The sequence below is a fragment of the Chiloscyllium plagiosum genome, unplaced genomic scaffold, assembly GCF_037043375.1.
Source record: "Chiloscyllium plagiosum isolate Xiang-an unplaced genomic scaffold, Cpla_swu_hap1 HiC_scaffold_47, whole genome shotgun sequence".
Classification (NCBI taxonomy): domain Eukaryota; kingdom Metazoa; phylum Chordata; class Chondrichthyes; order Orectolobiformes; family Hemiscylliidae; genus Chiloscyllium; species Chiloscyllium plagiosum.
In genome coordinates this window covers 15,294,284-15,309,918 of record NW_028270185.1, presented here as the reverse complement: position 1 = coordinate 15,309,918, position 15,635 = coordinate 15,294,284, and the positions used below count along the sequence as shown (strand labels likewise).

General features: G+C 50.5%; 2 long non-coding RNA genes across 2 annotated transcripts in view; one reads left to right on the top strand and one right to left on the bottom strand.

Moving 5' to 3' along the window:
- Positions 1 to 15,635, top strand: part of LOC122542871 (uncharacterized) — a 63,837-nt gene that overhangs the window by 33,396 nt on the left and 14,806 nt on the right. The window lies entirely within an intron of this gene.
- LOC148135993 (uncharacterized) overlaps positions 1,441 to 15,635 on the bottom strand; it is a 29,826-nt gene continuing 15,631 nt past the window's right edge. The window contains exon 3 of the long non-coding RNA XR_015754772.1: positions 1,441 to 1,847. This is a non-coding gene — a long non-coding RNA (uncharacterized LOC148135993). The remainder of the gene's footprint in view (positions 1,848 to 15,635) is intronic.

The window sequence follows — 15,635 nt, the reverse complement described above, 5'->3', positions numbered from 1 at the left end:
ATACACCACACCCTCTAAACACCGATATACACCACACCCTCTAAACACCGATATACACCACACCCTCTAAACACCGATATACACCACACCCTCTAAACACCGATATACACCACACCCTCTAAACACCGATATACACCACACCCTCTAAACACCGATATACACCACACCCTCTAAACATTGATATACACCACACCCTCTAAACACCGATATACACCACACCCTCTAAACATTGATATACACCACACCCTCTAAACACCGATATACACCACACCCTCTAAACATTGATATACACCACACCCTCTAAACCTTGATATACACCACACCCTCTAAACATTGATATACACCACACCCTCTAAACATTGATATACACCACACCCTCTAAACCTTGATATACACCACACCCTCTAAACATTGATATACACCACACCCTCTAAACACCGATATACACCACACCCTCTAAACACCGATATACACCACACCCTCTAAACATTGATATACACCACACCCTCTAAACACCGATATACACCACACCCTCTAAACATTGATATACACCACACCCTCTAAACACCGATATACACCACACCCTCTAAAGAACATTCCCATTTCTGTTTGTTCAGTTTCTTTTCAATGATTTGGAAAGGGTAATCAAGGCAGGACTTATACACTTAATGGTAGTATCCTGGGGAGTGGTGCTGAACAATGGGACCTTGGAGTGCAGGTTCATAGCTCCTTGAAAGTGGAGTCACAGGCAGATAGGATAGTGAAGAAGGCGTTTGATATGCTTTCCTTTAATGGTCAAAGCATTGAGTACAGGAGTTGAGAGGTCATGTTGTGGCTGTACAGGACATTGGTTAGGCCATTTTTGGAATACTGTGTGCAGTTCTGATCTCCCTGCTGTGGGAAGGATGATGTGAAACTTGAGAGTTCAGAAAAGATTTACAAAGATGTTGCCAGGGTTGGAGGATTTGAGCTACAGGGAGAGGCTGAATAGGGTGGGGCTATTTTCCCTGGAGCATCGGAGGCTGAGGGGTGACCTTACAGATGTTTATGAAATCATGAGGGGCATGGTTAGAGTGAATAGACAAAGTCTTTTTCCTGGAGTCCAAAATTAGATGACATAGGTTTAGGGTGATAGGGGAAAGATTTAAAAGAGACCTAAGGGGCAACGTTTTCACGCAGAGGGTGGTACATGTATGGAATGGGCTGCCAGAGGAAGTGGTGGAGGCTGGTACAATTAAAATGTATCTGGATGGATATATGAATAGGAATGGTTTGGAGGGATATGGGCCAAGTGCTGGCAAATGGGACTAGATTAGGTTGGGATATCTACTTGGCACGGACGAGTTGGACCGAAGGGTCTTTTTCGGTGCTGTACATCCCTATGACTCTTTGATCTGATTTTAGTTACAGCAACTGTTCAACTGTTCAATCTGATTAATTTGTAGCAGGCTTTTAGAAAATGGAATACCAATTAACTCCCCAGTTGACAGCATTTCCTGTAAATTACCACCTGAAGGTCCCACCTGCAGTTATATCTGGGAGATATGTCTGACAGTGTAGCTATAAGCTGCATTTGGGTTTGTGCTATTTTTTCAATGAAATGACAGGTTCACAAATTATAACTGGCTTAACAGCACGAAGTTAGCACAAATCTATTAAGTCACACGTTCTCCATTTAATTTGAAAAGTTGAGTTTTCTGGAATCAGTCAGTGGAAAAGCTGTTGTATATTTCTGTGCCTTTCCTCTTTACCACTTTCCTGTTGTAAAATGTTATCACGCTGCGGATGCTGGAAACCCGAAACAAAGGCAGAAAACTGCTGGAGAAGCTCAACAGGTCTGGCAGCCACTGCGGGGGGGGGGGGGGGGGGGGGGGGGGGAGGGGGGAGAGGGAGAGAGAGAGAGAAAGAAAGAGAGAGAGAGAGAAAGAGAGGGAAACAGGGTTAATGTGTTGAGTCTGCTATTACCCTTCTTCTCTCCTTGGATCGGTGAATAATATAGCTTGAGTTTACTCTCGAATCGTAAATTAGTTGCCTTAACAAACTAATATCTTACAGGAGAAAGTGAGGACTGCAGATGCTGGAGATCCGAGCTGAAAATGTGTTGCTGGAAAAGCGCAGCAGGTCAGGCAGCATCCAAGGAGCAGGGGAATCGACGTTTCGGGCATGAACCCTTCTTCAGGAATGAGGAAAGTGTGTCAAGCAGGCTAAGATAAAAGGTAGGGAGGAGGGACTTGGGGGAGGGGCGTTGGAAATGCGATAGGTGGAAAGAGGTCAAGGTGAGGGTGATAGGCCGGAGTGGGGGCAGGGGGCGGAGAGATCCTAACCTGCAATCTCCTTCCTGACCTCTCCGTCCCCAACCCCTCTCCGGCCTATCACCCTCACCTTGACCTCCTTCCACCTATCGCATTCCCAACGCCCCTCCCCCAAGTCCCTCCTCCCTACCTTTTATCTTAGCCTGCTTGGCACACCCTCCTCATTCCTGAAGAAGGGCTCATGCCCGAAACGTCGACTCTCCTGTTCCTTGGATGCTGCCTGACCTGCTGCCCTTTTCCAGCAACACATTTTCAGCTAATATCTTACAGGCAGAGAACAACTGTACCTGACGCTGGCTTGATTTTCTATTGTTGTTGGCCATGTTGAGTCATGTTTGTACTTGACCCAGTGACATTCTCCACTCTTAGTCTTAACAGCAGGAGGACGTTCAGCCTCTCCAGCCCGTTCCGCCATCCAATGGGATCATGGCTGTTCTGTGGCCTAGCTCGATCTAGAACATAGAACAATACAGCGCAGAACAGGCCCTTTGGCCCTCGATGTTGCACCGACCTGTGATTGCTTTTCAAATAAGAAAATGTTTGGGTCCAGGCCACTTTCCTCAAATAGTTTTTGGAGGGGGTCTGATCTGGTTCAGAACAATCGCCTGTCCACCGCTGACAAGGTGCAAGTCAGGAGTGAGATGGGTATCTGTGAGTTCCAACGGCACTTAACAACTCCATGCAATTTGGGTCCTTCAATATCCACTCAGTAGCAGCAGTGTGTACCATCGACAAGATGCACTGCAGCAACTCTCCAAAGCCATCTTCAACAGCACCTTCCAAATCCATGCTCTCTAATATCTATAAGGGCAAGGGCAGCCAATACGTGGGAACACCCTGCAAGGTCACCTCCGAGCCACTCACCATCCCGACTTGAAAATAGAAACCCAGTCCTTCAGTGTCATTCGGTCGGAATCCTGGAATTCCCTCCAGAACAGCACTGTGGATGTTTCCATGCCTGAAACTACAGTGTTACTGCTGCCCACAAACCCCACCGTTACAAGAGAAACTGTGGTGTAGTGGTAATGTCACTGGACTAGTCGTCCAAAGTGCTAATCTAATAACCTGGGCTCGAACCTCATGGCGGATGGTGAAACTTGAATTCAACTTTTAAAAATCTGGAGTCAAAAACTAGTCCTAATGGTGGCTATGTAACACCATCAATTAGGAAAGAACCATCTGGGTCACTAATGTCCTTTAGGGAAGGAAATCTGTCATCTTACCCAGTCTGGCCTACATGTAACTCCAGACCCACAGTGATGTGGTTGACTCTGAACTGCTCTCTAGGATGGGGTGTTAAATACTGGGGCTAGCCAGCCATCTCCTCATCCTACGAACAATTTTTTTTTTCAATTGGCAATGACGACAAACGTTGGCTTTGACATCCCTTGTATTTTAAATAAACTTCAAATTCTGCTCACGAGATAAATAAATAACAATGCCCTTTGTTCAAATCCTTCTTGCTGCAGCTTGAATTCATGACCATTTCGCCTCAATGGCAGTAAATATATTCATGACCCGACCCTTCATGCTCTCCTCACTATTTATTTGAAATCAATACTCTTACGAAGAAAAACCTTTATTCAGAGAATTGTTCAAAGTTGCATGTCAGGGCTGTTCAAAGCTGACACGGTAGAGATTTGAAAACCACGGCAGTTTCTTCCAATGTTGTACGTCACTCACAACGTTTACTGGTGTGTGATTACTGAAGCCTCAATCCTGATGAAGGGCTTGTGCCTGAAACGTCGATTCTCCTGCTCCTTAGATGCCGCCTGACCTGCTGTGCTTTTCCAGCACCACACGTTTTGCATCTGCAGTCCTCACTTTCTTGATTCTAACCTCACTGCGAAGCCTCTTCCAAGGATGTCTACCTTGAAGAAGTTCTCCTCCCCCCTCAGCCTCATTCCTAATGAAGAGCTGATGTCAAAACGTCAACTCTCCTGCTCCTCAGATGCTGCCTGACCGGCTGTGTTTTACCAGCACCACAGTCTTCAACATTGACCATTAATACTTATCATTGACTGGGGTTTCTTCCAGTGTCCTAGTTGCAGTATGCCTGAGGGGTCTGGAATACTGCGTGCAATTCTGGTCTCCTTCCTATCGGAAGGATGTTGTGAAACTTGAAAGGATTCAGAAAAGATTTACAAGGATGTTGCCAGGGTTGGAGGATTTGAGCTACAGGGAGAGGCTGAATACGCTGGGGCTGTTTTCCCTGGAGCGTCGGAGGCTGAGGGGTGACCTTATAGAGGTTTATAAAATCATGAGGGGCATGGGTAGGATAAATAGACAAAGTATTTTCCCTGAGGTGGGGAGTCCAGAACTTGAGGGCATAGTTTTAGGGTGAGAGGGGAAAGATATAAAAGAGACCTAAGGGGCAACTTTTTCACGCAGAGGGTGGTACGTGTATGGAATGAGTTGCAGAGGATGTGGTGGAGGCTGGTACAATCGCAACATTTAAGAGGCATTTGGATGGGTATATGAATAGGAAGGGTTTGGAGGGATATGGGCCGGGTGCTGGCAGGTGGGACTAGATTGGGTTGGGATATCTGGTCGGCATGGACGAGTTGGACCGAAGGGTCTGTTTCCATGCTGTACATCTCTATGACTCTAAGACTCTGCCTGAGTGCGCCCCAGGGCTTTGGAATACACCAGTGTGCAGCACACCCAGACTCCCTACGGTGTGGAAGTAATCCGTTTGGCCCATCAAATCCACACCAAGCAATCCCACCCAGATCCACGCCCCTACCCTATAACCCTGCATTTTCTACGGTTGACCTCTTTGGATTGTGAGAGGAAACCCAAGGGGAGAATGTGGAAACTTCCACACAGACAGTCACTCGAGGATGGAATCGAACCCAGGTCTCTGGCGCTGTGAGGCCGTAGTGCTAACCACTGAGCCCCCGTGCCATCCAATGGATCGAGGACAACTCCTTGCACTGGAGGACCAACAAGTATTCAGGCAGAACAAAGAGCACCTTTCACTGAGTTGCTGGTCCTCAGAGTGTGTCCCTGGGAATAACCCAAGGCAAGATGCTAAATGAGATGAGAATAGATAAGTGATTGAGGGCTGGTATGGACATTATGGGCCAACGAGCTTCTTTCCATGCTGTAATACTCTAACACTCTATAAGCCCGTGGTGCGCAGAGTCCTGCATCACATGAACAAACACAGAGAAACTCAGCAGGTCTGGCAATATCTGTGGAGAGAGAAACAGAGCTAATGTTCGACTCCGATATGAGAGGAAGGGACTGCTGTTTCTCCCTTCAGAAACCTCTGCCTTTCCCTCTCTGATGGGAGTTCCGCGTTCTGATTATTTCCTCAAACCTTTTCCAGTTCAGCCCCATTCTTTCAACACGCACACGCGGTTTTCAAAGTTGTACACAGCTTTCCCAGTAATGGCTTCACCAGTTTAATATAGAGGCAGGGATTGCTTCCATAGTCTGTGCTCAACAATAATAACTCTTTGCAGCTCCGGTCACCCTATTGTACACAGCAAATTATTAAACTAGAAAGAAGGCAGAAAAGAGTTACTAGGATGCTACTTTGCCTGGGAGACGTGAGTTGCAAGGAAAGGTTGGATAGGCTTGGACTTTTTTCCCTGGAGTTTAGGAGGCTGAGGGGTGACCTTATTGAGGTTTTATAAAATCATGAGGGGCATAGGTAGGATAAATAGACAAGCGCTTTTCCCCAGGGTGGGGGAGTCTAAAACTAGAGGGCGTGGGTTTCGGTGAAAGGGGAGAGACACAAAAGGGTGCGGAGGGGGCAATTCTTTCACCATGAGGGTGCTGAGTGTCAGGAACAGGCTTCCAGAGGCAGTGGTGGAGGTGAGTACAATTTAAGAAACATTTGGGCAGGTACATGGTTGGGATAGGTATGGAGGGATAGAGCTGAAAATGTGTTGCTGGAAAAGCGCAGCAGGACAGGCAGCATCCAGGGAACAGGAGAATCGACATTTCGGGCATAAGCCCTTCTTCAGGAATGAGGAAAGTGTGACCAGCAGGCTAAGATAAAAGGTAGGGAGGAGGGACTTGGGGGAGGGGGGGGGGGCGTCGGAAATGTGATAGGTGGAAAGAGGTCAAGGTGAGGGTGATAAGTCAGACTGGGGTGGGGGCGGAGAGGTCAGGAAGAAGATTGCAGGTTAGGAAGGCGGTGCTGAATTCGATGGATTTGACTGAGACAAGGTGGGGGGAGGGGAAATGAGGAAACTGGTGAAATCCGAGTTCATCCCTTGTGGTTGGAGGGTTCCTAGGCGGAAGATGAGGCGCTCTTCCTCCAACCGTCGTGTTGTTGTGGTCTGGCGATGGAGGACTCCAAAGACCTGCATATCCTTGGTGGAGTGGGAGGGGGAGTTGAAGTGTTGAGCCACGGGGTGGTTGGGTTGGTTGGCCCGGGTGTCCCAGAGGTGTTCTCTGAAACGCTTCGCAAGTAGGCGGCCTGTCTCCCCAATATAGAGGAGGCCACATCAGGTGCAGAGGATGCAATAGATGATGTGTATGGAGGTGCAGGTGAATCTGTGGCGGATATGGAAGTTTCCTTTGGAGCCTTGGAGGGAGGTGAGGGGGGAGGTGTGGGCGCAAGTTTTGCACCTCCTGCGGTTGCAGGGGAAGGTGCCGGGAGTGGAGGTTGGGTTGGTGGAGGGTGTGGATCTGACGAGGGAGTCACGGAGGGAGTGGTCTTTACGGAATGCTGATAGGGGAGGGGAGGGAAATATATCCTTGGTGATGGGGTCCATTTGGAGGTGGCGGAAATGACGGCGGATGATGCGCTGTACATGGAGATTGGTGGGGTGGTAGGTGAGGACCAGTGGGGTTCTGTCCTGGTGGCGGTTGGAGGGGCGGGGCTCAAGGGCAGAGGAGCAAGAAGTGGAAAAGTTGCAGTGGAGGGCATCGTTGACCACGTCGTGTGGGAAATTGCGGTCCTTGAAGAAGGAGGCCATCTGGGTTGTACGTTTTTGGAACTGGTCCTCCTGGGAGCAGATGCGGCGGAGATGAAGGAATTGGGAGAATGGGATGGCGTTTTTACAGGGGGCAGGGTGGGAGGAGGTGTAGTCCAGGTAGCTGTGGGAGTCGGTTGGTTTGTAGTAAATGTCCTGAGATAGAAATAGAAAAGTCGAGGAAGGGGAGGGAGGAGTCTGAGACGGTCCAGGTGAATTTGAGGTCGGGGTGGAAGGTGTTGGTAAAGTGGATGAACTGTTCAACCTTCTCGTGGGAGCACGAGGCAGCGCCGATACAGTCATCGATGTAGCGGAGGAAAAGGTGGGGGGTGGGGCCAGTGTAGCTGCGGAAGATGGACTGTTCCACATATCCTACGAAGAGGCAGGTATAGCTGGGGCCCATGCGGGTGCCCATGGCTACTCCTTTGGTTTGGAGAAAGTGGGAGGATTGGAAAGAGAAGTTGTTCAGAGTGAGGACCAGTTCAGTCAGTCGAAGGAGGGTGTCAGTGGAAGGGTACTGGTTGGTACGGCGGGAAAGGAAGAAGCGGAGGGCTTTGAGTCCTTCGTGATGGGAGATGGAGGTGTACAGGGACTGGATGTCCATGGTGAAGATAAGGCGTTGGGGACCGGGGAAACGAAAATCATGGAGGAGGTGGAGGGCGTGGGTGGTGTCCCGAACGTAGGTGGGGAGTTCTTGGACTAAGGGGGACAGCACCGTGTCAAGGTATGCAGAGATGAGTTCGGTTGGGCAGGAGCAGGCGGAGACAATGGGTCGGCCGGGGCAGTCAGGTTTGTGGATTTTGGGCAGGAGGTAGAAGCGGGCGGTGCGGGGTTGTGGGACTATGAGGTTGGAGGCGGTAGATGGGAGGTCCCCTGAGGTGATGAGGTTATGGATGGTCTGGGAGATGATGGTTTGGTGGTGGGGGGTGGGGTCATGGTCAAGGGGGCAGTAGGAGGGATATAGGTCAAGAGTGTGGTGCTGGAAAAGCACAGCAGGTCAGGCAGCATCCGAGGAGCAGGAGAATCGACGTTTTGGGCATTAGCCCTTCATCAGAAATGAGGCTGAGGGAGGAGGAGAACTTCTTCAAGGTACGTCGATCCTCCTGCTCCTCGGATGCTGCCTGACCTGCTGTGCTTTTCCAGCACCACACTCTCGACTCTGATCTCCAGGATGTGAAGTCCTCATTTTCGCACATGGATATGGACCAAACGCAGGCGGATGCGGCTAGTTTAATTGTGAAAACTGGGCAGCATGGTCACGTTGGGCTGAAGGGCCTGTTTCCACACTGTAACCTATACGACTCTACTTGCATCCAGTTAATGTAAAACTCCAGTGGTTAAGCTACACAAGGAGGTATTAACACCAAACGCTTTGTCAAAAACCAAGTTGCAAAACAACTGAAAGGAGAAAGAGAATGATGTCGAGGGTTGGGGCAGAAAGCCGGAGACTTTGGGGCAAGGCAGCTGAAGGCGCAGTGCCCTAAGGGAACTTGGGAATGATCAGTAGACCAACAGGAGAATGAGTTCAAAGTTCACATCGTCACCGCTTGTTCATCGAAGGAATAGAGGCCGGAGGGGTACAAAGTGTTGTAGCAGCTTTCCTGATCTGCTTCAGCACTCACTGTGATTTCAGGGATCTACGAGGCCAAAAGATCATTCAAAGTAGGAGCAGACGTAGACCATTCAGCCCATCGGGTCTGCTCCCCTGTTCAGTGAGATCACAGCTGCTCTGATCATCCTCAACCTCACTTTCCCATCTTTTCCCTCCATTTCCTTTCCTGATTAAAGATCTCTCCATCTCAACCTTGAGTAGCCCTCTGCACTAAAGAATTCCACAGATTCACTCCCTTCTGAGAGCAAGAAATTCCTCCTCATTTCTGTTTCAGTGGGTGACTCCTTGTTGGGAGATAATACCCTCTGGCCCGTGACTCTACCACAAAATGGGGGGGGGGGGGGTGCTGCAATCTCTCCACGTCTCCCCTGTCCAGTCAATTCAGAACCTGGCATTTTTCAATCAGGTCGCCTCTCAACAAGTCCAGGCCCAACATATCAACCTCTCCCCAGGCGATAGTCCCTCAAACCTGGTATCAGATGAGTGAACCTTCTCTGGACTGTCTCTTCAGAAATCTCTTTCCCGAAAAGACAGTGGAAGTGAAGCATTTGAATAATTTGAAGGAAGCAGTGATGATGCTCCCAGTAAGATTAGATTACATTACATTACAGTATGGAAACAGGCCCTTCGGCCCAACAAGTCCACACCGACCCGCCGAAGCGCAACCCACCCATACCCCTACATTTACCCCTATATCTAACACTACGGGCAATTTAGCATGGCCAATTCACCTGACCTGCACATCTTTGGACTGTGGGAGGAAACCGGAGCACCCGGAGGAAACCCACGCAGACACGGGGAGAACGTGCAAACTCCACACTGTCAGTCGCCTGAGGCGGGAATTGAACCCGGGTCTCTGGCGCTGTGAGGCAACAGTGCTAACCACTGTGCCATCGTGACGCCCTAAAGCGCGTGGGCGATTGGTTATTGGGGAATAATCAATGTGACTCCAGGCCCACAGCAATGTGGTTGACTCTTGCATGCCCTCTGGGCAATTAGGGAAGGGCACGAAATGCTGGCCTAGCCGGAGACACCCTCATCCCCGTGAATAAATGCAAAACAAAATCCAGCCACCATCTTGTCGATTGATGTAGCAGGTTCGAGGGACTGAATGGCCTCCTCCTGATTGCTTGCAAGTTATTATTCTAGTGGGCTCCTTCCAGGGCATTATCCAACCTCGTGCCTTTGGCTAACAAGAAGGGCTGGTGTGCAGGAGCACCACGAGCGACAGGTTAGTCTTCCAGTTGCCAGCCATCCATGATATGATCATAGAATCCCGACAGGCCCTTCAGCCCAACAAGTCCACACCGACCCTCTGAAGAGTAACCCACCCAGACCCATTCCCCTATCCCACATTTACCCCTGACTAATGCACCTAACCTACACATTCCTGAACACTATGGGACAATTTAGCATGGCCAATCCACCCTAACCTGCACAGCTTTGGATTGTGGGAGGAAACCGGAGCACCCGGAGGAAACCCACGCAGACACGGGGAGAATGTGCAAACTCCACACAGTCAGTCGCCTGAGGCAGGAATTGAACCCGGGTCCCTGGCGCTGTGAGGCAGCAGCGCTAACCACTGAGCCACCGTGCTGCCCATAGGCATGGGTTCAGGTAAACCCACATCCGACAAGCACCACACGGCTTGCAGCGACTTAAAAAACGACTTAGCCACAGCCCGCGGCAGGCTTTGTGCAAAATAACGGTCCGACGCCCATATCCTCAGCATCTACTCAGGCGTGCCCCTTACAGATGGTACTAACTGCAGCCACAGCTAGCGTTGATGAAGGTGATGGATCTTGTTCTAATGTGGCCCCCACTCTGGTGGAAACCAAACATCGAGGAATGCCCGTTTAATGGTTCACCTCTTTCCAAAGTCCCTTCTCCCTGCAATGGGGGGAGCCCGCACTTTATCTGATTGTTTCACCATTTCTCTCTCCTGCAGGTCAAGGACCTTTTGTTATTCGCTTTCATTCCCTTCAAGAAATATTTAAATGCATGAGCTCGCTTTGTTCTTTTAACAGCCCTTTATATTCTTGTGTGAGCGGTGACCTTATAGATGCTTAGAAAATCATTAGGGGCACAGATAGGGCAAATAGTCAGGATAGGGGAGTCCAAAACTAGAGGGTATAGGGATTTAGGGCGAGAGGGGCAAGATTTAAAAGGGACCTCAGGGGCAACCTTTTCACGCAGAGGGTGGTACGTGTATGGAACGAGCTGCCAGAGGAAGTGGTGGAGGCTGGTACAATTGCAACATTTAAAAGGCATCTGGATGGGGATATGAATAGGAAGGATTTGCAGGGATATGGACCAAATGCTGGCAAATGGGACTAAATTAATTTAGGATATCTGGTCAGCATGGACGAGTTGGACCGAAGGGGCTGTACAACTCTATCTCCTCTAACCTTACTGCCCCTTCCCTTAAATCTATGCCCCTTGTCCACTGATCCCTCCATCAAGGGGATGTGTTTCTTCCTATCTAGGCCACTTCATATTTGGATACATCTCAGATATGTCCCCTTTCAATCCCCTCAGCTCTGAGGAAAACAACCTCAGTCTGTCCGATCCCTCTACATCACTGAAACCCTCCAGACCAGGCTGCATCCTGGTAAGTCTCCCTCTGCACCCTCTCCAGGGCTCTCACTACTCTCCAATAGTGTGCACTCTAGAGCTCCACACTGTGGTCTGACCAACAGTTCCAGCATAACCTCCCTGCTCCTACACTCTAAGCCTCAGTTAGTAAAGGCATGGGCTTTTTAACCACTTTATTCACCTGCCTACTACCTCAAGGGTCCAGGGAACATGGTCCCTCTGATGCTCAATGCTTCCCAGGGTTCTATGAGTAGCCATGTGCAGGAGAGGCAGAGAGAAATTTGGAAATACATTGAAAAGAAGGTAGAGGGAACGTGGTGGTAACGTTGCCGAGTTTGTAGCGTGGAGCTCAGATCAGATTCTTCTGTTCACATCCTACTGGAACAGGGGAGTTTCATTCAATCGATTCATCTGAGCTAAAGCATTTGCTCCAGTCATGATGATCACGATGAGGTTTGAAGAGAGGCGATGTTTCGTTCTTACCCAGGTCTGGCCTGCATGTGACTCCAGAGCCCCCAGCGATGGTAGCTAACCCTTCACCGCTCTCTGGAAACTGCCACCCAGCTACAGCAAACTGTGTCAGGTAGTCAAATAGAGGCAGGTCGCTGGATACAGAAATGGCTGGAAAAGCTCAGCAGGTTTGGCAGCATCTGTGGAGAGAAATCAGAGTTAACGTTTCGGGTCTGGTGACCCTTCCTCAGAACTGATGGTAGCTAGGAAGGAAAGGGTTGGTATGTATGCTGAAGGGGGGTCTGGGGAGTACACAGTTGAGTGGAAATGGAGCCCAGAGCGAGAGAAAGACAGTTAAACACACAAAAGGGATGGATAGTGATAAAGAATCCCTACAGTGTGGAAACAGACCCTTCAGCCCCACAAGCCCACACCGACCCAGCCCCACTCCTATATTTACCCCTGACTAATGCATCTAATCTACACATCCCTGAACACTACGGGCAATTTACCTAACCTGCACATCTTTGGACTGTTGGAGGAATCCAGAGCACACCCACACAGACACAGGGAGAACACACAAGCTCCACATAGACTGTCACCTGAGGCAGGAATTGAACCCAGGCCCCTGGGGCTATGAAGCAGCAGTGCTAACCACTGAGCCGCCGTGCCACCCTAGACATTGACAGTACGGACCGTGAGTAGGTGAAAAAGGGTTAGCTATGCTGAAAGTAACCCATCGGATGCCAAAGCCTGTGGGGATGGATAGCTGGGCTGGTTCCAAAGTTGTTGAGCTCGATATTGAGTCCTGGAGGTTGCAGGGTCCCCACGCGGAAAATGAGCTGCTGTTCTTCCAGCTTGTGCTGAGCTTCAATGGAGCACTACAGCAAGACTCCAAGTCAGAGATGTTAGCCAAGGATCAGGATGGTGTGTCTAAGTTTGAAATCAACTGGGAGCCAGTGAGGTCTGCAGATGCTGGAGATCAGAGTTGAGAGTGAGTTGCTGGAAAAGCGCAGCAGGTCAGGCAGCAGGAGGACCAACGTTTCGGGCTGAAACCCTTCATCAGGACCTGCTGTGCTTTTCCAGCAACAAACTCTCGACTCTGGCGTGTTGAAGTGGCAGGCATCTGGAAGCTAAGGGTCTCTTTTGTGGACAGAACGTAGATGTTCTGCAAAGCAGCCACACAGTCTACACTTCGCCTCCCCAGCGTGGAGGGGACCGCATTGTGAGCAGCGTGTCATGTCGGTGAGGAAATGGAAGCAATGTACTGCTCTCTCTCTCTCAGGAAAACACTCTCCCGCCTGCTGAGACTTCAGTCTCTGACCAGAACCAGCTGGAGAGTAGGGGCCCACTCTCTCTCTCCCTCGAGCTGTCTGTACTGACAATGGGACACATGCGCAAACTGTGAAAACAAGAGTAACCTTTAAAAACTGAAAGGACCGCTGACGATGTAAATCAGAAACAAAAACGAGAAATTGCTGGAGGAAGGTCTGGCAGCGTCTGGGGAAGGAAGATCAACGTTTCGGGCATAGGCCCTGATGAAGGCCTCGGATGCTGCCTGACCTGCTGTGCTTTTCCAGCACCACACTCTTGACTCTAATCTGCAGCCAACTGCCATCCTGACTTTCGCCTCACGTCTGGGAAGGCTTACTTGACCAGATTTCTCTCCACAGATGCTGCCAGACCTGCTGAGACTTTCCAGCAATTTCTGTCACCTTTGGCAGATGTAAGAACCAGTGTGGGATTGAAGTGGGGAAATGAGTGCCAAGGTGAAGCTCTGTTGTGCGATGTTCCTGTCCATCCTGATCCGTGTGTATGAGACTCATACGGTGGCTCAGTGGTTAGCACTGCTGCTTCACAGCGCCAGAGACCCCTGGGTTCGATTCCTGCCCTTGGCAACTGACTGTGTGGAGTTTGCACATTCTCCCCGTGTCTGCGTGGGTTTCCTCCGGGTGCTCCAGTTTCCCCCCCACCTTCCAAAGATGTGCAGGTTAGGGTGAATTGGCCGTGCCAAATTGCCCGCAGTGTTAGGTGGATTAGTCAGGAGTAAATATAGGGGTATGGGTCTCACTTCGGAGGGTCGGTGTGGACTTGTTGGGCCGAAGGGCCTGTTTCCACACTGTAGGTAATCTAATCGTTTAAAAAAAAAGTCAGCCAACTGAGCAGCCTTCTCAAGCTTCTGGACAAAGCGCCAGACATTGAGGTACTGGTCTGAGCTGGCCTACTGTACTGGGCCAATCATTGCTCAGGGGGCCAAGTGGGCTGTACCAAAGCCGGAATGTCTGACACTCTCGACTCAATGTGTCAACGTAAGGCTTGGGTCTGTGATGGACCCATTACAAAGGGAACACCCCAAAGGCCTGAGGAGGTGTGGTATTGATTTCGAATCTTTGGAGATGCAACTAATTAACAAAAACAACAGCATGGGGGAGGTGAGGGAGAGCAAAAACCATGTACAGAAATAAGAAGAGAGAAAACACACAGTGAGGAAAGTCCAAATCCAGAACACGACCAAATCTTAATCATTACGGGCAACATGGTGGCTCAGCGGTTAGCACTGATGCCTCACAGCACCAGGGTCCCAGGTTCGATTCCAGCCTCGGGCAACTGTCTGTGTGGAGTTTGCACGTTCTCCCCGTGTCTGCGTGGGTGTGCTCCGGTTCCCTCCCACAGTCCAAAGATGTGCGGGTCAGGGTGGATTGGCCGTGCTAGATTGTCCGTAGTGTTAGGGGAATGGTGGGTTGCTCGTCGGTGTGGACTTGTTGGGCCAAGGGGCCTGTTTCCACACTGTTGGGAATCTTAGAAAAAATAAATCTTGGCCCACTCGCTGTAGAACCTTCTAGGTACAGCAGTCACCTGCGCGCTCACCGCAACAAGACCGAACAGCCCAGATGGCGTCAGGGCCGAATGGACTACTCCTGCTCCTGTTTTTGCCTCAAAAGGACAGGAGGGGTTAGGTGAGGAGCCGCAGGGGACAGTGATCCTGTGCGGTTGGACACTTTGTGGTAGATGGAAAAGCACAGCGGGTCAGGCAGCATCCGAGGAGCAGGAAAATCGGCCTGACCTGCTGCACATTTCCAGCTCCACGCTCTCGACTCTGATCGCCAGCATCTGCAGCCCTCACTCAATGTAGGAAACCACAAGAAGGCAAGCCGAGGGTGAGGGGGGAGCGAAAGGGAGTGTCGCTTTAAGGCTGCTCGTGCGTATTCAGATGGTGTCTCTGCGTTGCAGCATGAAAGAGCCTCATCAGCAAATCAGACGGTGGCTGGCAGTGACTGATGGCCGATGTGAGCCCGCCATATGCTGATAGTCATCTTGCTCAAGGCTCAGTGTTTCCACTGTGAGAGCACGTTTAACCCATTTCCCTGGCGCACAATGTTCCTCGTCTGCCCATCAAAGCCGTGGGGAAGGCTTTAAAGCTGGGGTGGGGCCAATGGGAGCCCCCTTTTTGGGGAGAGGCAAATTGGAGGCTCCTACGGGGTGAGGAGCATTTGGGCGCTCCCTGTGGGCTGGCAAATGGGAGGCTCCTTTTGGGGGGAGGGGCAAATGGGAGGCTCCTGTGGGGGGAGGGGCAAATGGGAGGCTCCTGTGGGGGGTAGGGGCAAATGGGAGGCTCCTATGTTGGGTAGGGCAAATGGGAGGCTCCTGTGGGGGGAGGGGGCAAATGGGAGGCTCCTGTGGGGGGTAGGGGCAAATGGGAAGCTCCTGTGGGGGGAGGGGCAAATGGGAGGC